The sequence below is a fragment of the Macaca nemestrina genome, chromosome 3 (genome assembly GCF_043159975.1).
Source record: "Macaca nemestrina isolate mMacNem1 chromosome 3, mMacNem.hap1, whole genome shotgun sequence".
Taxonomy (NCBI): Eukaryota; Metazoa; Chordata; class Mammalia; order Primates; family Cercopithecidae; genus Macaca; species Macaca nemestrina.
Window position 1 is genome coordinate 65920492 of NC_092127.1, and position 18654 is coordinate 65939145.

The window sequence follows — 18654 nt, forward strand, 5'->3', positions numbered from 1 at the left end:
TGGTTAGATATATTTCTAAGTTAGTTAGTTAGTTAGTTAGTTAGTGTGTCTGTTTGTTTGTTTGGTTGGTTGGTTGGTTGGTTGGTTGGTTGGTTGGTTGGTTGGTTGGTTTTTGCAGCTATTGTAAAAGGGGTTGAGTTCTTGATTTCATTCTCAGCTTGGTTGCTATTGGTGCACAGAAGACCTACTGATATGTGTACATTAATCTGTATCAGAAAACTTTGCTGAATTATTTTATCACTTCTAGGAGCTTTCTGGAGAAGTCTTTAAGATTTTCAAGATAAACAATCATATCGTCAGCAAACAGTGACACTTTGACTTCCTCTTTACTGATTTGTACGCCTTTTATTTCTTTCTCTTGTCTGATTGTTCTGGCTAGGACTTCCAGTGCTATGTTGAAGAGGAGTAGTGAGAGTGGGCATCTGTCTTGTTCCAGTTCTCAGAGGGAATGCTTTCAGTTTTTCCCCATTACATATTATGCTGGCTGTGAGTTTGTCATAGATGGCTTTTGTTACATTAAGGAATGTCACCTGTATGCCAATTTTGCTGAGAGTTTTAATCATAAAGGGAAGTTGAATTTTATCTAATGTTTTTTCTATATCTATTGAGATGATCATGTCATTTTTGTTATTCTTACTGTTGGTTTGTTTTTGTTCTGTTTCCTTTAGTTTGATTGTTTTTAATCACATTTTAACTTCTGGGATACATGTGCAGAACATGCAGGTTTGTTACATAGGTATACATGTGCCATGATTGTTTGCTGCACCCATCAACCTGTCATCTACATTAGCTATTTCTCCTAATGCTATCCCTCCCCTTGCCCCCAACCCCCAACAGGCCCCAGTGTGTAATGTTCCCCTCCCTGTGTCCATGGGTACTCATTGTTCAACTCCCATTTATGAGTGAGAACATGCAGTGTTTGGTTTTCTGTTCCTCTGTTAGTTTGCGGAGAATGATGATTTCCAGCATCATCAATGTCCCTGCAAAGGACATGAACTCATCCTCTTTTATGGCTGCATAGTATTCCACAGTGTATATGTGCCTCATTTTCTTTATCCAGTCTAACATCAATGGGCTTGTGGATTGGTTGGTTCCAAACCTTGCTATTGCGAATAATGCTGCAATAAAGATATGTGTGCATGTGTCTTTATAGTAAAATTATTTATAATCTTTTGGATGTATACCCAGTAATGGGATTGCTGGGTCAAATGGTATTTCTGGTTCTAGATCCTTGAGGAATTGCCACACTCTTTCAACAATGGTTGAACTAATTTATACTCCCACCAACAGTGTAAAAGTGTTCCTATTTCTCCACAACATCTCCAGCATCTGTTTTTTCCTGACTTTTTAACAATTGCCATTCTAACTGGTGTGAAATGGTATCTCATTGTGGTTTTGATTTGCATTTCTCTAATGACCAGTGATGATGAACTTCTTTTTCATGCGCTTCTTAGCTGCATAAATGTCTTCTTTTGAAAAGTGTCTGTTCATATCCTTTACCCGCTTTTTGATTGAGTTGTTTGTTTTTTCCTCTAAATTTAAGATCCTTGTAGATTCTGGATATTAGCCATTTGTCAGATGGATAGATTGCAAAAATTTTCTCCCATTCTGTACATTGCCAATTCACTCTGATGATAGTTTCTTTTGCTGTGCAGAATCTCTTTAGTTTAATTAGAACCCATTTGTCAATTTTGGATCTTCCTGTACTTGCTTTGGTGTTTTAGTCATGAAGTCTTTGCCCATGCCTATGTCCTGAATGGTTTTGCCTAGGTTTTCTGCTAGAGTTTTTATGGTTTGGGGGGGTCTTAGGTTTAAGTCTTTAATCCATCTTGTGTTAATTTTTGTATAAGGTGTAAGGAAGGAGTCCGGTTTCAGTTTTCTGCATGTGGCTAGCCAGTTTTCCCAACACCATTTATTAAATAGGGAATCCTTCCCCATAGCTTGTTTTTATCAGGTTTGTTCAAAGATCAGATTGTAGACGTGTGGTGTTATTTCTGAGGCCTCTGCTCTGTTCCATTGGTCTATATATCTGCTTTGGTACAAGTACCATGCTGTTTTGGGTACTGTAGTCTTGTAGTAGAGTTTGAAGTCAGGTAGTGTGATGCCTCCAGCTTTGTTCTTTTTGCTTAGGATTGTCTTGGCTATACAGGCTCTTTTTTGGTTCCATATGAAATTTAAAGCAGTTTTTTCTAATGCTGTGAAGACAGTCAACGGTAACTTGATGGGAATAGAATTGAATCTCTTAATAACTTTGGGTAGTATGGCCATTTTCACGATACTGATTCTCCTATCCATGAGCATGGAATGTTTTTACATTTGTTTGTGTCCTCTCTGATTTCCTTGAGCAGTGTTTTGTAGTTCTCCTTGAAGAGGTCCTTCACATGTCTTGTAAGTTGTATTCCTAAGTATTTTCTTCTCTTTGCAGCAATTGTGAATGGGAGTTCACTTATGATTTGGTTTTCTGTTTGTCTATTATTGGTGTATAGAAATGCTTGTGATTTTTGCTCATTGATTTTGTATCCTGAAATTTGCTGAAGTTGCTTATCAGCTCAAGGAGTTTTTGGGCCGAGATGATGGGGTTTTCTAAATATACAATCATATCTGCAAACAGAGATAATTTGACTTCCTCTCTTCCTATTCAAATACCCTTGATTTCTTTCACTTGCCTGATTGCCCTGGCCAGAACTTCCAATACCATGTTGAATAGGAGTGGTGAGAGAGGGCATCCTTGTCTTGTGCTGGTTTTCATAGGGAATGCTTCCAGATTTTGCTCATTCAGTATGATATTGGCTGAGGGTTTGTCATAAATAGCTCTTATTATTTTGAGATATGTTCCATCAGCACCTAGTTTCTTGAGTGTTTTTAGCGTTAAGGTTGTTGAATTTTATCAAAGGCCTTTTCTGCATCTATTGAGATACTCCTGTGATTTTTGTCATTGGTTCTGTTTATATGATGGATTACATTTATTGATTTGTGTATGTTGAACCAGGCTTGCATCCAGGGATGAAGCTGACTTGATTGTGGTGGATAAGCTCTATGATGTGCTGCTGGATTTGGTTTGCCAGTATTTTATTGAGCATTTTCACATTGATGTTCATCAGGGATATTGGTCTGAATTTTTCTTTTTCTTTTTTTTTTTTTTTGTTGTTGTTGTTGTTGTGTGTCTGACAGGTCTTGGTATCAGGATGATGCTGGCCTCATAAAATGAGTTAGGGAGGAGTCCCTCTTTTTCTGTTGTTTGGAATCATTTCAGAAGGAATGGTACCAGCTCCTCTTTGCACCTCTGGTAGAATTAGCCTGTGAATACTTGTGGTCCTGGGCTTTTTTTGGTTAGTAGGCTATTAATTACTGCCTCAATTTCAGAACCTGTTATTGGTCTATTCAGAGATTCAGCTTCTTCCTGGTTTAGTCTTGGGAGCGTGTATGTGTACCAGGAATTTATCCATTTCTTCTAGATTTTCTAGTTTATTTGCATAGAGGTATTTATAGTATTCTCTGATGGTAGTTTGTATTTCTGTGGGATTAGTGGCAATTTCCCCTTTATCATTTTTTATTGTGTCTATTAGATTCTTCTCGCTTTTCTATTAGTCTGAGTAGTTGTCTATCTATTTTGTTAATCTTTTCAAAAAACTGTCTCCTGGATTCATTGATTTTTTTGAAGGGTTTTTCATGTCTCTATCTCCTTTAGTTCTGCTCTGATCCTAGTTATTTCTTGTCTTCTGCTAGCTTTTGAATTTGTTTGCTCTTGCTTCTCTAGTTCTTTTAATTTTGACGTTAGGGTGTTGATTTTAGATCTTTCCTGCTTTCTCATGTGGGCATGTAGTGCTATAAATGTACCTCTAAACACTGCTTTAGCTGTGTACCAGAGATTTTGAGATGTGTCTTTGTTCTCATTGGTTTCAAAGAACTTAGTTATTTCTGCCTTAACTTCATTATTTACCCAGTAGTCATTCAGGAGCAGGTTGTTCAGTTTCCATGTAGTTGTGCAGTTTTCAGTGAGTTTCTAAATCCTGAGTTCTAATTGATTGCACTGTGATCTAAGAGAGTGTTTGTCGTGATTTCCATTCTTTTGCATTTGCTGAGGAGTGTTTTACTTCCAATTATGTGATGAATTTTTAGAATAACTGCTATGTGATGCTGAGAAGAATGTATATTCTATTGATTTGTGGTGGAGACTTTTGTAAATGTCTCTTAGGGTCTGCTTGGTCCAGAGGTGAGTTCAAGTCCTGAATAACCTTGTTAATTTTCTGTCTCATTGATCTAACACTGACAGTGGGGTGTTAAAGTAACCTGCTATTATTGTGTGGGAGTCTAGGTCTCTTTATAGGTCTCCAAGAACTTGCTTTATGAATCTGGGTCCTCCTCTTTGAGTGCATATAGATTTAGGATAGTTAGCTCTTCTTGTTGCATTGATCCCTTTACCATTATGTAATACCCTTATCTTTTCTGATCTTTGTTGGTTTAAAGTCTGTTTTATCAGAGTCTAGGATTGTAACACCTGGGGGTTTTTTTGGTTTTTTTTTTTTTTTTTTTCCTATCCATTTGCTTTGGTAAATATTCCTCCATCCCTTTATTTTGAGCCTATGTGTGTCTTTGCACATGAGATGGGTCTCCTGAATACAGCACACTGATGGGTCTTGACTCTTTATCCAATTTGCCCTGTGTCTTTTAATTGGAGCATTTAGCCCCTTTACATTTAAGGTTAATATTGTTATGTGTGAATTTGATCCCGTCATTATGATGCTAGCTGGTTATTTTGCCCGTAAGTTGATGTAGTTTCTTCAAAGTGTCGACGGTCTTTAGATATTGGTGTGTTATTGCAGTGGTTGGTACCAGTTTTCCCTTCCATATTTAGTGCTTCCTTCAGGAGCTCTTATAAGGCAGGCCTGGTGGTGACAGAATCTCTCAGCATTTGCCTGTCTGTAAAGGGTTTTATTTCTCCTTCACTTATGAAGCTTAACTAGGCTGGATATGAAATTATGAGTTGAAAATGCTTTTCTTTAAGAATGTTGAATATTGGCCCCAACTCTCTGCAGAGAGATCTGCTGTCAGTCTGATGGGCTTCCCTTTGTGGGTAACCTGACGTTTCTCTGTGGCTGCCCTTAACATTTTTTCCTTCATTTCAACCTTTGTGAATCTAACAATTCTGTGTCTTGGTGTTGCACTTCTTGTGGAGTATCTTAGTGGTGTTCTCTGTATTTCCTGAATTTGAATGTTGGCCTATCTTGCTAGGTTAGGGAAGTTCTCCTGGATAATATACTGAAGTGTGTTTTCCAACTTGGTTCCATTCTCCCCATCACTTTCAGTTACACCAATCAAACGTATGTTTGGTCTTTTCACATAGTCCCATATTTCTTGGAGGCTTTGTTTGTTCCTTTTCATTTTGTTTTCTCTAATCTTGTCTTCACCCTTTATTTCATTAAGTTCATCTTCAATCTCTCATATCCTTTCGTCCACTTGGTCAGTTTGGCTACTGATATTTGTGTATGCTTCAAGAAGTTCTCGTGCTGTGTTTTTCAGCTCTATCAGGTCATTTATGTTCTTCTCTAAACTAGTTATTCTAGTCAGCAGTTCCTGTAACCTTTCATCAAGGTTCTTACCTTCCTCGCACTGGGTTAGAACATGCTCTTCTAGCTCAGAGGAGTTTGTTATTACCCACCTTCTGAAGCCTACTTCTGTCAGTTCATCACACTCATTCTCCATCCAGTTTTGTTCCCTTGCTGGTGAGGAATGTGATCCTTTGGAGGAGAAGAGGCATTCTGGTTTTGGGAATTTTCAGTCTTTTTGCACTGGGTTTTCCTCATCTTCATAGATTTATGTACCTTTGATCTTTGATGATGATGACCTTTGGATGGGATTTTTGCATGGGAGTCCTTTTTGTTGATGTTGATGTTATTACTTTCTTTTTCTTGGTTTTCCTTCTAACAGTCAGGCCCCTCTTCTGCAGGTCTGCTGGAGTTTGCTGAAAGCCCACTCCAGACCCTCTTTGCCTGGGTATCACCAGCAGAGGCTGCAGAACAGCAAAGATTGCTGCCTGTTCCTTCCTCTGGAAACTTTGTCCCACAGGGGCACTGGCCAGATGCCAGCTGGAGCTCTCCTTTATGTGGTGTTTGTCATTTGTCAATCCCTGCTGGGACGCGTCTCTCAAGTGCTCTGCTGGGACATCTACTGCTCTCTTCCAAGCCAGCAGGCAGGAACATTTAAGTCTGCTGAAGTTGCACCCACAGCCGCCACTTCCCCCAGGCACTCTGTTCCAAGGAGATGGGAGTTTTATCTATAAGCCCCTGACTAGGGGTGCTGCCTTTCTTTCAGGGATGGCTGCCCAGAGAGGACGAATGTAGGAAGGCAAACTGGCTACAGTGACTTTGCCACACCATAGTGGGTTCTGCCCAGTTCGAACTTCCCACGCAGCTTTGTTTACGTTGTGAGGGGAAAACGCCTACTCAAGCCTCAGTAGTGGCAGATGCCCCTCCCCCCACCAAGCTGGAGCATCCCAGGTTGACTTCAGACTGCTGTGCTGGCAACAAGAATTTCAAGCCGGTGGATCTTAGCTTGCTGGGTTCCATGGTAGTGGGATCCACTAAGTTAGACCACTTGGCTCCCTGGCTTCAGCCCCCTTTCCAGAGCAGTGAGCAGTTTTGTCTCGCTGGGGTTCCAGGCGCCACTAGGGTAAGAAAAATAATGCCTGCAGCTACCTCAGTGTCTGCCCAAACGGCCACCCAGTTTTGTGCTTGAAACCCAGGGCCCTTGTGGTGTAGGCACCCAAGGGAATCTCCTGGTCTGCGGGTTGTGAAAACTGTGGGAAAAGCATAGTATCTGGGCCAGATAGCACAGTCCCTCACAGCACAGTCCCTCATGGCTTCCCTTGGCTAGGGGAGGGAGTTCCCCACCCCCTTGCACTTCCTGGGTGAGGCAATGCCCTATCCTGCTTCTACTTGCTCTCCATGGGCTGCACCCACTGTCTAACCAGTCCCAACGTGATGAACCAGGGACCTCAGTTGGAAATGCAGAAATCACCTGCCTTCTGCATTGGTCTCGCTGGGAGCTGCAGACTGGAGCTTTTCCTTTCGGTCATCTTGCCAACATTCCGATCATGTGATTTTTGTTTTTAATTCTGTTTATGTGATGTATCACATTTATTGACTTGCATCTTTTAAACCATCCCTGCTTCCCTGGTATGAAACCCACTTGATCATGGTGGATTATCTTTTTGATATGTTGTTAGATTCAGTTAGCTAGTATTTTGTTAAGGATTTTAGCATCTACTTTCATCAAGTATATTGATCTGTAGTTTTCTTTTTCGGTTATGTCCTTTCCTGGTTTAGGTATTAAGGTGATACTGGCTTCATAGAATTAATTAGGGAGGATTCCTTCTTTCTCTGTCTTATGGAATAGTGTTAAAAGTTTTGGTACCAATTCTTTGGCTATCTGGTAGAATTCTGCTGTGAATCCATCTGATCCTGGACTTTTTTTGTTGGTAATTTTTTAATTAGCATTTCAATCTCATTGCTTGTTACTGGTCTGTTCAGGATATCTAATTCTTTCTAATTTAAGCTAGGAGGGTTGTATTTTTCCAAGAATTGATCCATCTCTTCTAGGTTTTCTAGTTTGTGTGCGTAAAAGTGTTCATAGTAGCCTGGAATCATCTTTTGTATTTCTGTGGTATCAGTTCCAATATTTCCTGTTTTGTTTCTTACCGAAGTTATTTGGATTTTCTCTCTTCTTTTCTTGGTTAACCTTGCTAATGGTCTATCAATTTTATTTATCTTTTCAAAGAACCGGGCCTTTGTTTCATTTATCATTTTTATTGTTTTTTATGTTTCAATTTCATTTAGTTCTGCTCTGATTTTTGTTATTTCCTTTTTTTCTGATGGGTTTGGGTTTGTTCTTCTTTCTCTAGTTCCTTGAGGTGTGACCTTAGAAGGTCAGTTTGTGCTCTTTCAGTCCTTTTGATGTGGGCATTTAGAGGTATGGACTTTCCCCTTAGCATTGCCTTTGCTGTATCCCAGAGGTTTTGGTAGGTTGTGTCATTATTGTCATTCAGTTGAAAAATGATTTAATTTCCAACTTTATTTTGTTTTTGACCAAATGCTCATTCAAGAGCAGGTTATATAGTTTCCATGTATTTGCATGGTTTTGAAGATTCCATTTGGTGCTGATTTCCAGTTTTATTCCACTGTGGTCTGAGAGAGTGCTTGATATAATTTAAATTTTCTTAAATTTATTGAGGCTTGTTTTATGGCCTATCATGTGGTCTATCTTGCAGAAAGTTCCATGTGCTTTTGAATAGAATGTGTATTCTGTGGTTTTTGGATAAAATTTTCTGTATATAGCCGGGTGAGGTGGCTCATGCTTGTAATCCCAGCACGTTGGGAAGCCGAGGCAGGTGGATCATGAGATCAGGAGTTTGAGACCAGCCTGGCCAACACAGTGAAACCCTGTCTCTACTAAAAATACAAAAATTAGCTGGGCATGGTGGCGGGTGCCTGTAGTCCCATCTACTCAGGAGGCTGAGGCAGGAGAATCACTTGAACCCAGGAGATGGAGGTGGCAGTGAGCTGAAAGTGTGCCACTGCACTCCAGCCTGGGCATTTGAGCTAGACTCCATCTCAAAAAAAAAAAAAAAAAAAAAAAAAGTTCTGTATACATCTGTTAAATCCATTCATTCTGAGGTATAGTTTAAATCCATTGCTTCTTTGTTGACTTTCTGTCTTGATGACCTGTCTAGTGCTGTCAGTAGAGTATTCAAGTCCCCCACTATTATTGTGTTGCTGTCTATCTCATTTCTTGGGTCTATTAGTAATTGTTTTATTAATTTGGAGCTTCAGTGTTAGGTGCATATATGTTTGGATTGTGATATTTTCCTATTGAACAGGCCTTTTACCATTTTATAATGTCTCTCTTTGTCTCTTTTAACTGCTGTTGCTTTAAAGTTTGTTTTGTCTGAATAAGAATAGCTACCCCTGCTCATTTTTTGGTGCCCATTTGCAGGAAATGCCTTTTCCTACCCCTTAACTTTTAGTTTATGTGAGTCCTTACGTGTTAGGCGAGTCTCCTGAAGGCAGCAGATACTTGGTTGGTGAGTTCTTATCCATTCTGCAGTTCTGTGTCTTTTAAGGGGAGCATTTAGGCCATTTACATTCAATGTTAGTATTGAAATGTGAGATACCATTGCATTCATCATGCTCTTTGTTGCCTGTGTGCTTTGGGTTTTTTTGTTTTTTGCTTTTGCTTTTTAACATGTATTTTTGTTTTATAGGTCCTGTGTGATTTTTGCTTTAAAGGGGTTCTGTTTTGATGTGTTTCCAGGATTTGTTTCAAAATTTAGAGCTCCTTTTATCAGTTCTTGTAGTAGTGGCTTGGTAATAGCAAATTCTCTCAGCATTTGTTTGTCTGAAAAAGACTATCTTTCCTTCATATATGATGCTTATATTCACTGGATACAAAATTCTTGGCTGATTATTGTTTTGTTTGAGGAGGCTGAAGATAGGGCCCCAATCCTTTCTGGCTTGTAGGGATTCAGCTGAGAAACCTACTGTTAATCTGATAGGTTTTCCTTTATAGGTTACCTGGTGCTTTTGTCTCACAGATCTTAAAATTCTTTCCTTCATCTTAACTTTGGATAACCTGATGACGATGTGCCTAGGTGATGATCTTTTTGCGATGAATTTACCATGTGTTCTTTGTGCTCCTTGTATTTGCATGTCTAGGTCTCTAGCAAAGCCAGGGAAGTTTCCCCCTATTATTTCCCCAAGTATGTTTTACAAGCTTTTAGATTTCTCTTCTTCCTCAGGAACACCAATTATTCTTAGGTTTGGTTGTTTAACATAATCCCAGACATCTTGGAACCTTTGTTCATACTTTCTTATTCCTTTTTCTTTGTCTCTGTTGCATTGGGTTAATTTGGAGGCCTTGTCTTTGAGCTCTGAATTTCTTTCCTCTACTTGTTCAATTCTATTGCTGAGACTTTTCAGAGCATTTTGCATTTATTAAAGTGTGTCCAAAGTTTCCTGAATTTTTAATTTTTTTTTTTTTTTTTTTAGATGGAGTCTCACTGTCGCCCAGGCTGGAGTGCAGTGCAGTGACATGATCTCTGTTCACAGTAAGCTCCACCTCCCAGGTTCACGCCATTCTCCTGCCTCATCCTCCCAAGTAGCTGGGACTACAGGCACCTGCCACCACACCCAGGTGATTTTTTGTATTTTTAGTAGACAGGGTTTCACCATGTTAGCCAGGATGGTCTCAATCTCCTGACCTTGTGATCCACCTGCCTCAGCCTCCCAAAGTGCTGGGATTACAGGTGTGAGCCACCGTGCCTGGCCCCTGAATTTTTTGTTTTTTTCTTTAAGCTATCTATTTCCTTGAATATTTCTCCCTTTGCTTCTTGTATCATTTTTTGGATTTCCTTGCACTGGGCTTTGCCTTTCTCTGCTGCCTCCCTGATTAGCTTAATAACTAACCTCCTGACTTCTTTTTCAGGTAAGTAAATCAGAGATTTTTCCTTGGTTTGGATCCACTGCTGGTAAACTACTGTGATTTTGGGGGAGTGTTAAAAAGCCTTGTTTTATCATATTACCAGCATTGGTTTTCCGGTTCCTTCTCATTTGGGTAGCCTCTGTCAGAGGGAAGGTCTAGGGCTGAGGGCTGTGGTTCAGATTCTTTTGTCCCACATGGTGTTCCCTTGATGTAGTACCCTCCGTCTTTTCCTAAGGAAGTGGCTTCCTGTGAGCCAAACTGCAGTGATTGTTGTCTCTCCTCTGGGTCTAGCCACCCAGTGAGTCTGCCTGGCTCTGGGCTAGTACTGGGAGTTGTCTGCACAGAGTCCTGCGATGTGAACAGTCTATGGGTCTCTCAGTAAGATACCAGACTCACTGGTATCTATGGATACCAGTGCCTGTTCCAGTGGAGATGGCAGCAGGGTGCAACGGACTCTGTGAGGGTTCTCAGCTTTGGTGGTTTAATGCTCTATTTTTATGCTGGTTGGCCTCCTGCCGGAAGGTCGTGCTCTCCAGAAAGCATCAGCTGTAGTAGTGTGGAGAGGAACCGGCAGTGGGCAGGGCCCTAGAGTTGCCAAGATTATATGCCCTTTGTCTTCTGCTTCCAGGGTGGGTAGGGAAGGACCATCAGGTGGGGGCAGAGCTAGGTGTGGCTAGGCTCAGACTCTCCTTGGGCAAGTCTTGCTACGGGTGCTGTGGGGGATGGCAGTGAGATTCCCAGGTCAGGTCACTGGAGTTGTGTACCTAGGGGGATTATGGCTGCCTCTGTTGAGTCATGCAGGTTGTCAGGGAATTCGGGGAAAGCCGGCAGTCACAGGCCTCAGACAGCTCCCACACAAAGTGAAGGGCTGGTCTCACTCCCACCAAGTCCCTCCCAACAGCCCCAAGTCTGTTTCCAGGCAGAGGGCCAGACGGGCTTGAAAACTTGCCGCAGGCTACCTGCCTCCCAGCTGCAAAAGAAAGGTCTTGGTACTTCCCCCACCTGTGGAGTCTTCACACTGAATTTCAGCCCTCCCCTGAGTTCTGAACAGCAGGCTTGTTGCCTGTTCAAATTGTTTCAAAGTTCAGTTAGAGAAGTCCTTCTCCCTGTCTAGTTTTAACCCCTCCTCCTTTGGCCACCCTCCTGATGGGTCCCTGTGGTGTCTGGCAGGAATGGCATGTTAGGGGACCCAGTGAGCTCCCAGGGCCTTTCTGCAGCTTCTTCTATCCCTGTATTTCACTTGGTTCTCTAAATTGACCCAACTGTAGGTAAAATTGGAAACTTCTCCCACAAACAGAATTTCAGTTTCTCTAGTGAGGGTGTGTGTTCAGGAGAGGATGGTCTCCCTTTCCCACTTCCACAGGTGGGGCACTCACAGTATTCAGGGTGTCTCCCAGGTCCTGCAGGAGTAGTCTGCTTCCTTCAGAGGGTCTGTGGGTCCTCTCAGGATTGCTGGTTTGTTCTTGCAGTCAATCTGGACCTAAAATTCACAATGCAAGCCTCCATGTGCTGCTCTGTGTAGAGCTGCATTCTAGTCCTTCTTCCCATCGCCATGATGATCCCTAACTCCTCAAGTGTTACCTTTAATTCTACTCGCTGAGGTCTGATTTATGGGAAGAGATTGTTTCCCTTAATAAAATACAGTAGTCCCCTCTTATCTGAGATTTCACTTTCCTCAGTTTCAATTATCCATAGTCAACTGCAATCTGAAAATATTACATGAAATAAGATATATCGAGCAAGACAGATCACATTCACTTAACTTTTATTATGGAATAATCTTATTATTGTTCTATTTTATTATTAGTTGTTGTTATTAATCTCCTACTGCACTTAATTTATACACATTATCTTAAGTCTGTATGTACAGGAAAAAAACACATAGTATATAGAAGGTTCAGTACTATCCACAGCTTCAGGCCTCCACTGCAGGTCATGGAAAGTTTACCCCATTAATAAGGGGGAAAATACTATATTCAAGACATATTTGCTGATTGGATCGATGCAAATACATTTGTTGTATTAACAAATAAATTGTCACTTAAATGAATTAGAATGTAATCTGAGTCCATACCTAGAAACTAGAAAATCTTCTGTCCCCTTCCCATCTGACCCTGACCCTCTAAAATTTGGTCTGGGGAATCTCCACTGAATATAATTTGAGGTAAATGAGTTGTAAATATTTAAACACTAAAAGGCTTAGAAAGTATTATATTGTCCTATATCTGGCTTTCCGCTAAGTTGAGAACTTTTGGGTTTTAAGAATCATGTGGTAGAGCATCAGAGTTTTAATCTACACCACATTATACATGGGCACTACTTAAAACATTCTGTACTCACTGTACAAACCACTATACTGGGAACTTGGAATTAAGAGACCAATAAGAGACAGTTTTTGACTTTACCTTATTAGAGTTTTGGAGAAAACAGAGTGTCAAAAAGGAAAATGTCCCTCTAAATAAACTTTTCTCAGAGAAGTCAGAGGATATATGATATATATATATATATCTCCTCAAAGAGGATATATTTATTTAGAGAGACATTTGGGCTTGTATTCCCCTAGTTTGACCTATATTTCTATTTGTCTCTTAGGGGCAGAATATAAGGAAATCACTAAGCAGGTTTCATATATGAGGCACCATTAGCCAAATTCAACATGAGAAGATCAAGCCCTGGAACCACTCCTCTAATTCAATTTCTTGACTAAGTACTACCTGAAAAAGAGCAAATGTGTCCTAGAATTGATAACATAGGGTTAGGACAAAAAACTTCGGATCTCTAAGACAGGAAATGTGCTTATCTTCCCATTAGAAACACACTTCAAAGAATTAGGCACATACTTCAAAGGGTGTTTACCAGCCTGTCTCTCTGATGCCTTGGTCTAGTAGCCAGTAATAACACCCCATTAGCACCTCATTAGCCAGAACTCAAGAATGCTGGAAGGCATTCCTGGATGAAGGAAGCATCCCCAGACTGAAACTACAAAGATTTCTCCACTTTTCTTACCACTTTTGTAGATACCACAATGGTCAGTCACACTCAAAAGTAATATATGTCAGAGTTCTGGAGTTGGTGTCAGCTAAACAAATAGAGCAAGGTAGAACACATTTTAACACCCAGATATCATATATCCAAATCTTCCTTTTAAAATACACTAAAATAGGCATACAGTTTTGGAGCACGTTGGTGACATATGTCTCCAAAATTCTTGACTGATAATGAAATTTTGTCCCCAACCTCACACTTCACTTCTTAGTCTCTTTCACTTTCTACATTATGAGAATTCCTGTTGCTTGTTTACCATTTAATCTGGTAACTCATAGTACAGCACCTGTCACATTGCAGGCACTGATATTCTCATACAAGAGTTCAAAACACTCTTTCCTCACAAAAAGCAAAATCAACTCCCTAAAGAGATTCCATTATTTGTACATGGTTTCTACTCACACGGCATAGTGCAAGAGAGTTGGACCCATTCTATAAACTTTTTAAAATGTATCTCATATAGTACCCATCAGCCTGAACAAATATGCCCACTTAGAAAGTTAACATAAACTGTTCAGTTGCCAGACAACTAAGATTTTCAGAAACTTTGTAAGTGTTGTTTGAATGTCAAAGGAAGGCCAAAAATTCTGACATATTGTGGGGGAAAAAGTCGCGTTTCTTGATACTGTTTTGTTCTAGAGTAGAGTAGAGTACGCTCTTTTTATGAAGCTAAAGAGAAAAGTGAAAATAAGACGACATTGGGTACAGTATAAACTGCCCTGGTGATGGGTGCACCAAAATCTCAAAAATCACGGCTAAAGAATTTATTCATGTAACCAAACACCACCTGCTCCCTAAAAACCTATTGAAATAAAAAATACATTAAAAAAAAAAAAGAAAAATGGAAATATACGATGAAAATGAAATGACTAATATTCTTTTAAAGTAAAGGACAGGCCGGACACAGAGGCTCACGTCTCTAATCCCAGCCCTTTGGGAGGCCGAGGGGGCGAATCATGAGGTCAGGAGTTCAAGACCAGCCTGGCCAATACGGTGACACTCCATCTCTACTAAAAATACAAAAAATTTGCTAGGTGTCGTGGCGGGTGCCTGTAATCCCAGTTACTCAAGAGGCTGAGGAAAGAGAATCACTTGAACCCAGGAGGCAGAGGTTGCCGTAAGCCGAGATCGCGCCACTGCAGTCCAGCCCAGGCGACAGAGTGAGGCTCCGTCTCAAAAAAAAAAAAAAAAAAAAGGAAAAGCATTCTGATGAAACCGTATTAGTATTCTTCATATTCTATGAGCTGGATAAAAGGTCAAGTTTTCCACAGAATATCAAGCAGTGATTCCACTTGGAAATTCCATCGAATAAAAGAACGAAAGGAAAACTGCCTTATTTGGTATACCACCTTGTGAAAACACATTGATAAATGTCACGTCATGCACACAATTCTAGATCAGTTACACAGCTGGGGGGCAATTTACTGACTATGCAAACTATTTTATCGCTAAGGATCTGATGAATTGTTTAAGGAAAATAATACAGATACATGTCTATAAATCAAGTAAGAAAGAGAGATACAATAAAACCTGATTCTTCCTCCCAGTCCTAACGTCAATCACCACCATCAACAGTTTCATCAAATTCCCAATTCATAAATGTATTCATATTTTTATTCAAATTGGTACATATATATACATTGTTCTGAATCTTTATTTGTATTTAATAATATATTTTAAAGTTTTTTCCATATGAACGTAAACATAGCTCTTTTTGTTTTTTTTTTATTTTAGTAGCTGCATGACATTCTATTGTACAAACTTATATAGCCAGTCACTTAATGTTGGGGTGTTTCCAGTTTAGTAAGCTAGGTGTGAAGTTTTCTTTTTTCAGAATTTGGTTTCAATGTTGTGGTAATGTTGTAAAAAATCAATTGGAAGAGCTTTGATACTTCCACAGTCTTGATCTTTTTTTTTTTTCTTTCTTTCTTTTTAAGGGTAGTGCTTTCACAATGTATTTTCCTTTTCTTTTCTTCCTTGTAATTATTCTGTTTGGAGATTTCCTTTACATCTAAGATATGTACTTTCCTGGAAAATCATCTATGTATCCAGGTTTTCAAATACATTCATGAAAAAATTCCTAAACATTTCTTGAAATCCCCTCTGTATCTGATTGTTTTTTATTTTGGTTTCGTTTCATGTATTTATGTTATCTCCTTTTTCTTGTTAAATTAGGTTAGCTAGTGATTATCTGCGTTACCAGGGGGTTCTTTCACTTACTTATTAGTTCTATTGTTTTCTTATATTCTAATGCATTAATTTTGCTGTTATCTTTATGAAGCCTTATTTCTGCTTTCTTTTTCTTTTCTTTTCTTTTTTTCTTTTTTTTTTTTTTTTTTTTTTTTAAGAGACAAGGTCTTGCGATATTGCCCAGGCTGCACCTGAATTCCTGGGCTCAAGGGATTGTCCTGCCTCATCCTGCTAAGTAGCTGGGACAACAGGTGTGTACCACCATGCCCAGCTTTCTACTTTCTTAAAAATAATTTTTCTGGTTTTTCCCTAACTTTTTATGTTAAAAGATCATTTTGTTTGGTGTCAAGGACATACATTTTCTCCTGAGCATGGTTTCAGCTATATAAGTTCTAATATGTAATATTTTTATAATAGTGTTATTTTCTAGTGCTCCACAATTTCAGTTCTGACTTTTCTCTTTGAGCTAAACATTGAGTTGTTTTTTGCTATTATTGTTGATAACTCTAGGTGGTTGGGATTTTGTTATTTGTCTTGAATTTGAATATTTTATTTTATACTAAATTTCTAGTTTCAGTGTGTTGTCATCAATTACCATATTACACAATCTTTCTAGTTTATGGAATTTATTGAAGTTTTCTTTGTATCCAAAAATATGTTGTTGGGTTTTAATATTCCAAACATGTTGCAAATGAGATGGCATTTTCTGATTTCAAGTCAAGGAATTTGTTCAATATTGTTTAGATTTCATTATGTATATTTTTCAAGAACGATGCTTGGTTCTTCTATTCACAGCATTCTTTGTGTCTGAGATTATCTGTCTGTGTCCTTTACACTTAAATAGTTTGACTTGGTCCAAAATTGTCAAATTCTCTGGTAAGTTTCCTTCCTTCACAACCTTTCTCTCCTTCATTTTCTTTCTTCTATGACCTCTCATTTCAAAAATAACATTGTCTTTAATTTTTCTAATAACATGGAAGATTTTATGTTTAAAATGTTTCTTCTACTCCCTGGCATACCATTAGTCTGATATGACTTATTCATCTATCTTATATAATAACAATTATAATTGACCACTTTTTATATGCCACTTTACCTGGATGAGTTCCTATTTCTTTCTTTTGTCTTACTATCCATTTGTATATCCCATGCTCATTCTTTTCAAATGATGACTGTATCAGTCTACTGGAGCTTCCATGGTAAATACTATCAAAATAAATACCACAATAATTTAATATAATAATACTTTAATACTATAATAAATACCATAAAAATACTACAGACTGGGTGGCTTAAACAACTGAAATGTAGTTTAAGCCACAACAGAAATATCGTTTAAGCCACCCATTTCTCCAATTATGGAAGTTGGAAGTCCAAGATCAAGGTGCCAATATGGTTGGTTTCTGGTGAGGCTTCTCCTGGCTTATATACAGTCAACTTCTCACAATGACCTCAAGTGGCTTTTCCACTGTGCACATACAAAGAGAGAGAAAGCTCTGGTGTCTCTTCCTCTTCGTAAAAGAACACCAGTCCTTTTGAACTAGGGCCCTACATTTATGATCTCATTTAACCTTAATTACCTCTTAGACAGCCCTGCCTCCAAATACAGTCATATTGCGGGTTAGGGTTTCAACATGTGGTTTGAGGTGGGGACACAATTTAGTGCATAACAATGACAGAAAACTTGTACTGCAAGAATCTTGAATTTGAATAGACTGTTTCAAAATATTTTCTTGCTAATTCTGAGGCCCGGGTGTATGTCCAGCTACACGATCCATGCATTTGAGTTACTAAACCCCCATTCTTTCCATCTACATCCCTCAACACGGAGTGCAGAGGATATCTCCCCAATGCACTGCAAGGCATTGTAGGGCACCGGGAATTGCTTAACTGACTGTCCTAAAAATTATGTATGCGTTTTTATGTACACATGTACATACATTTTTGGATACTTGAGATTTTTTACATAGACATAATAAATTTTGCTAATGTAAAGCATATATAGCACACAATTTACAACATATCAAATATTGATTATAAAGTCTATATAGCCAATTGATTATCACAGAATGCTTTTCTTGAATTTTACCAAACTCATACTCAAAGTATGGTTGCAATGAACAAATGTTCTGACATGCATGTTTGGTGATACTTTATGTTACTAAGTAAGATGAAAGTGATACAAAAAAGATGTGCATCTCAGAACTTCATTCTTTCATCAATGACTTGAGCGTCTTTCAGACAATAGTTTCAAATACTAGAAGAATACTTCCACAGTTTTTTGTGCCATGGCACAACACTCTCAATCTGCATCATTAACATTTTCTTCATCACTTTAATTCTAATTAATAAACAAAACAATAAGTCAAGTATTGATATGTAGCATTTGCAGATTTTCATGGTATAAATACTCCCACCATGGCTGTTTTCAAGTTACCAATGTGATATATTACCAAATACAGGGTTGGAAAGAGATGTGCAGTAGTTCACTTTCAGATAATATTTTCACCAGACAGATATAATTGATGGGAATAACCTCAAAAGCATAGATAATAATAGTGTATCATTATTAAGGTGTGATGAGTTTTGAGTACTTATTGCCTTTGTTTCTCATGTAATTTATTGTGAGTTTGTAATATAATTTTTAATAATGGCTGTGTTTAACAATTGATTTGCAAACTTTGGAAACGTATCCATTGGCTCTAGAGAGCAGGTATGAGCCATCTCCAGCATATGAGTGTTCAGCTCTCTGCAATTCCCTAACAAATCTTCACCTTCTATCTTCTCTCTTCCTAGTGGTCAGCCTACTTGTGATAAAATGGTATACCTGAGCACTTCTGAATTTCCACCCTGACCCTGCTCCTCCTTGGTGGAGTAAACCTGAATTCAGTGATCTTCCTCTAACCTATCCAAACCCCCAGACTCTGGCATTCCAGAGAGAGA

General features: G+C 38.9%; 1 long non-coding RNA gene across 6 annotated transcripts in view; it reads right to left on the bottom strand.

Annotated features, from left to right (window-relative positions):
* The window catches only part of LOC105486124 (uncharacterized), a 329958-nt gene that overhangs the window by 258637 nt on the left and 52667 nt on the right, over nucleotides 1-18654 (bottom strand). For 5 of the 6 annotated variants that reach the window (XR_011620990.1, XR_011620989.1, XR_011620987.1 and 2 more), the window contains exon 3: nucleotides 11853-11956. The exons of the other annotated variant lie outside the window; for it this stretch is intronic. This is a non-coding gene — a long non-coding RNA (uncharacterized lncRNA). The remainder of the gene's footprint in view (nucleotides 1-11852; nucleotides 11957-18654) is intronic. 6 annotated transcript variants of the gene reach the window in all.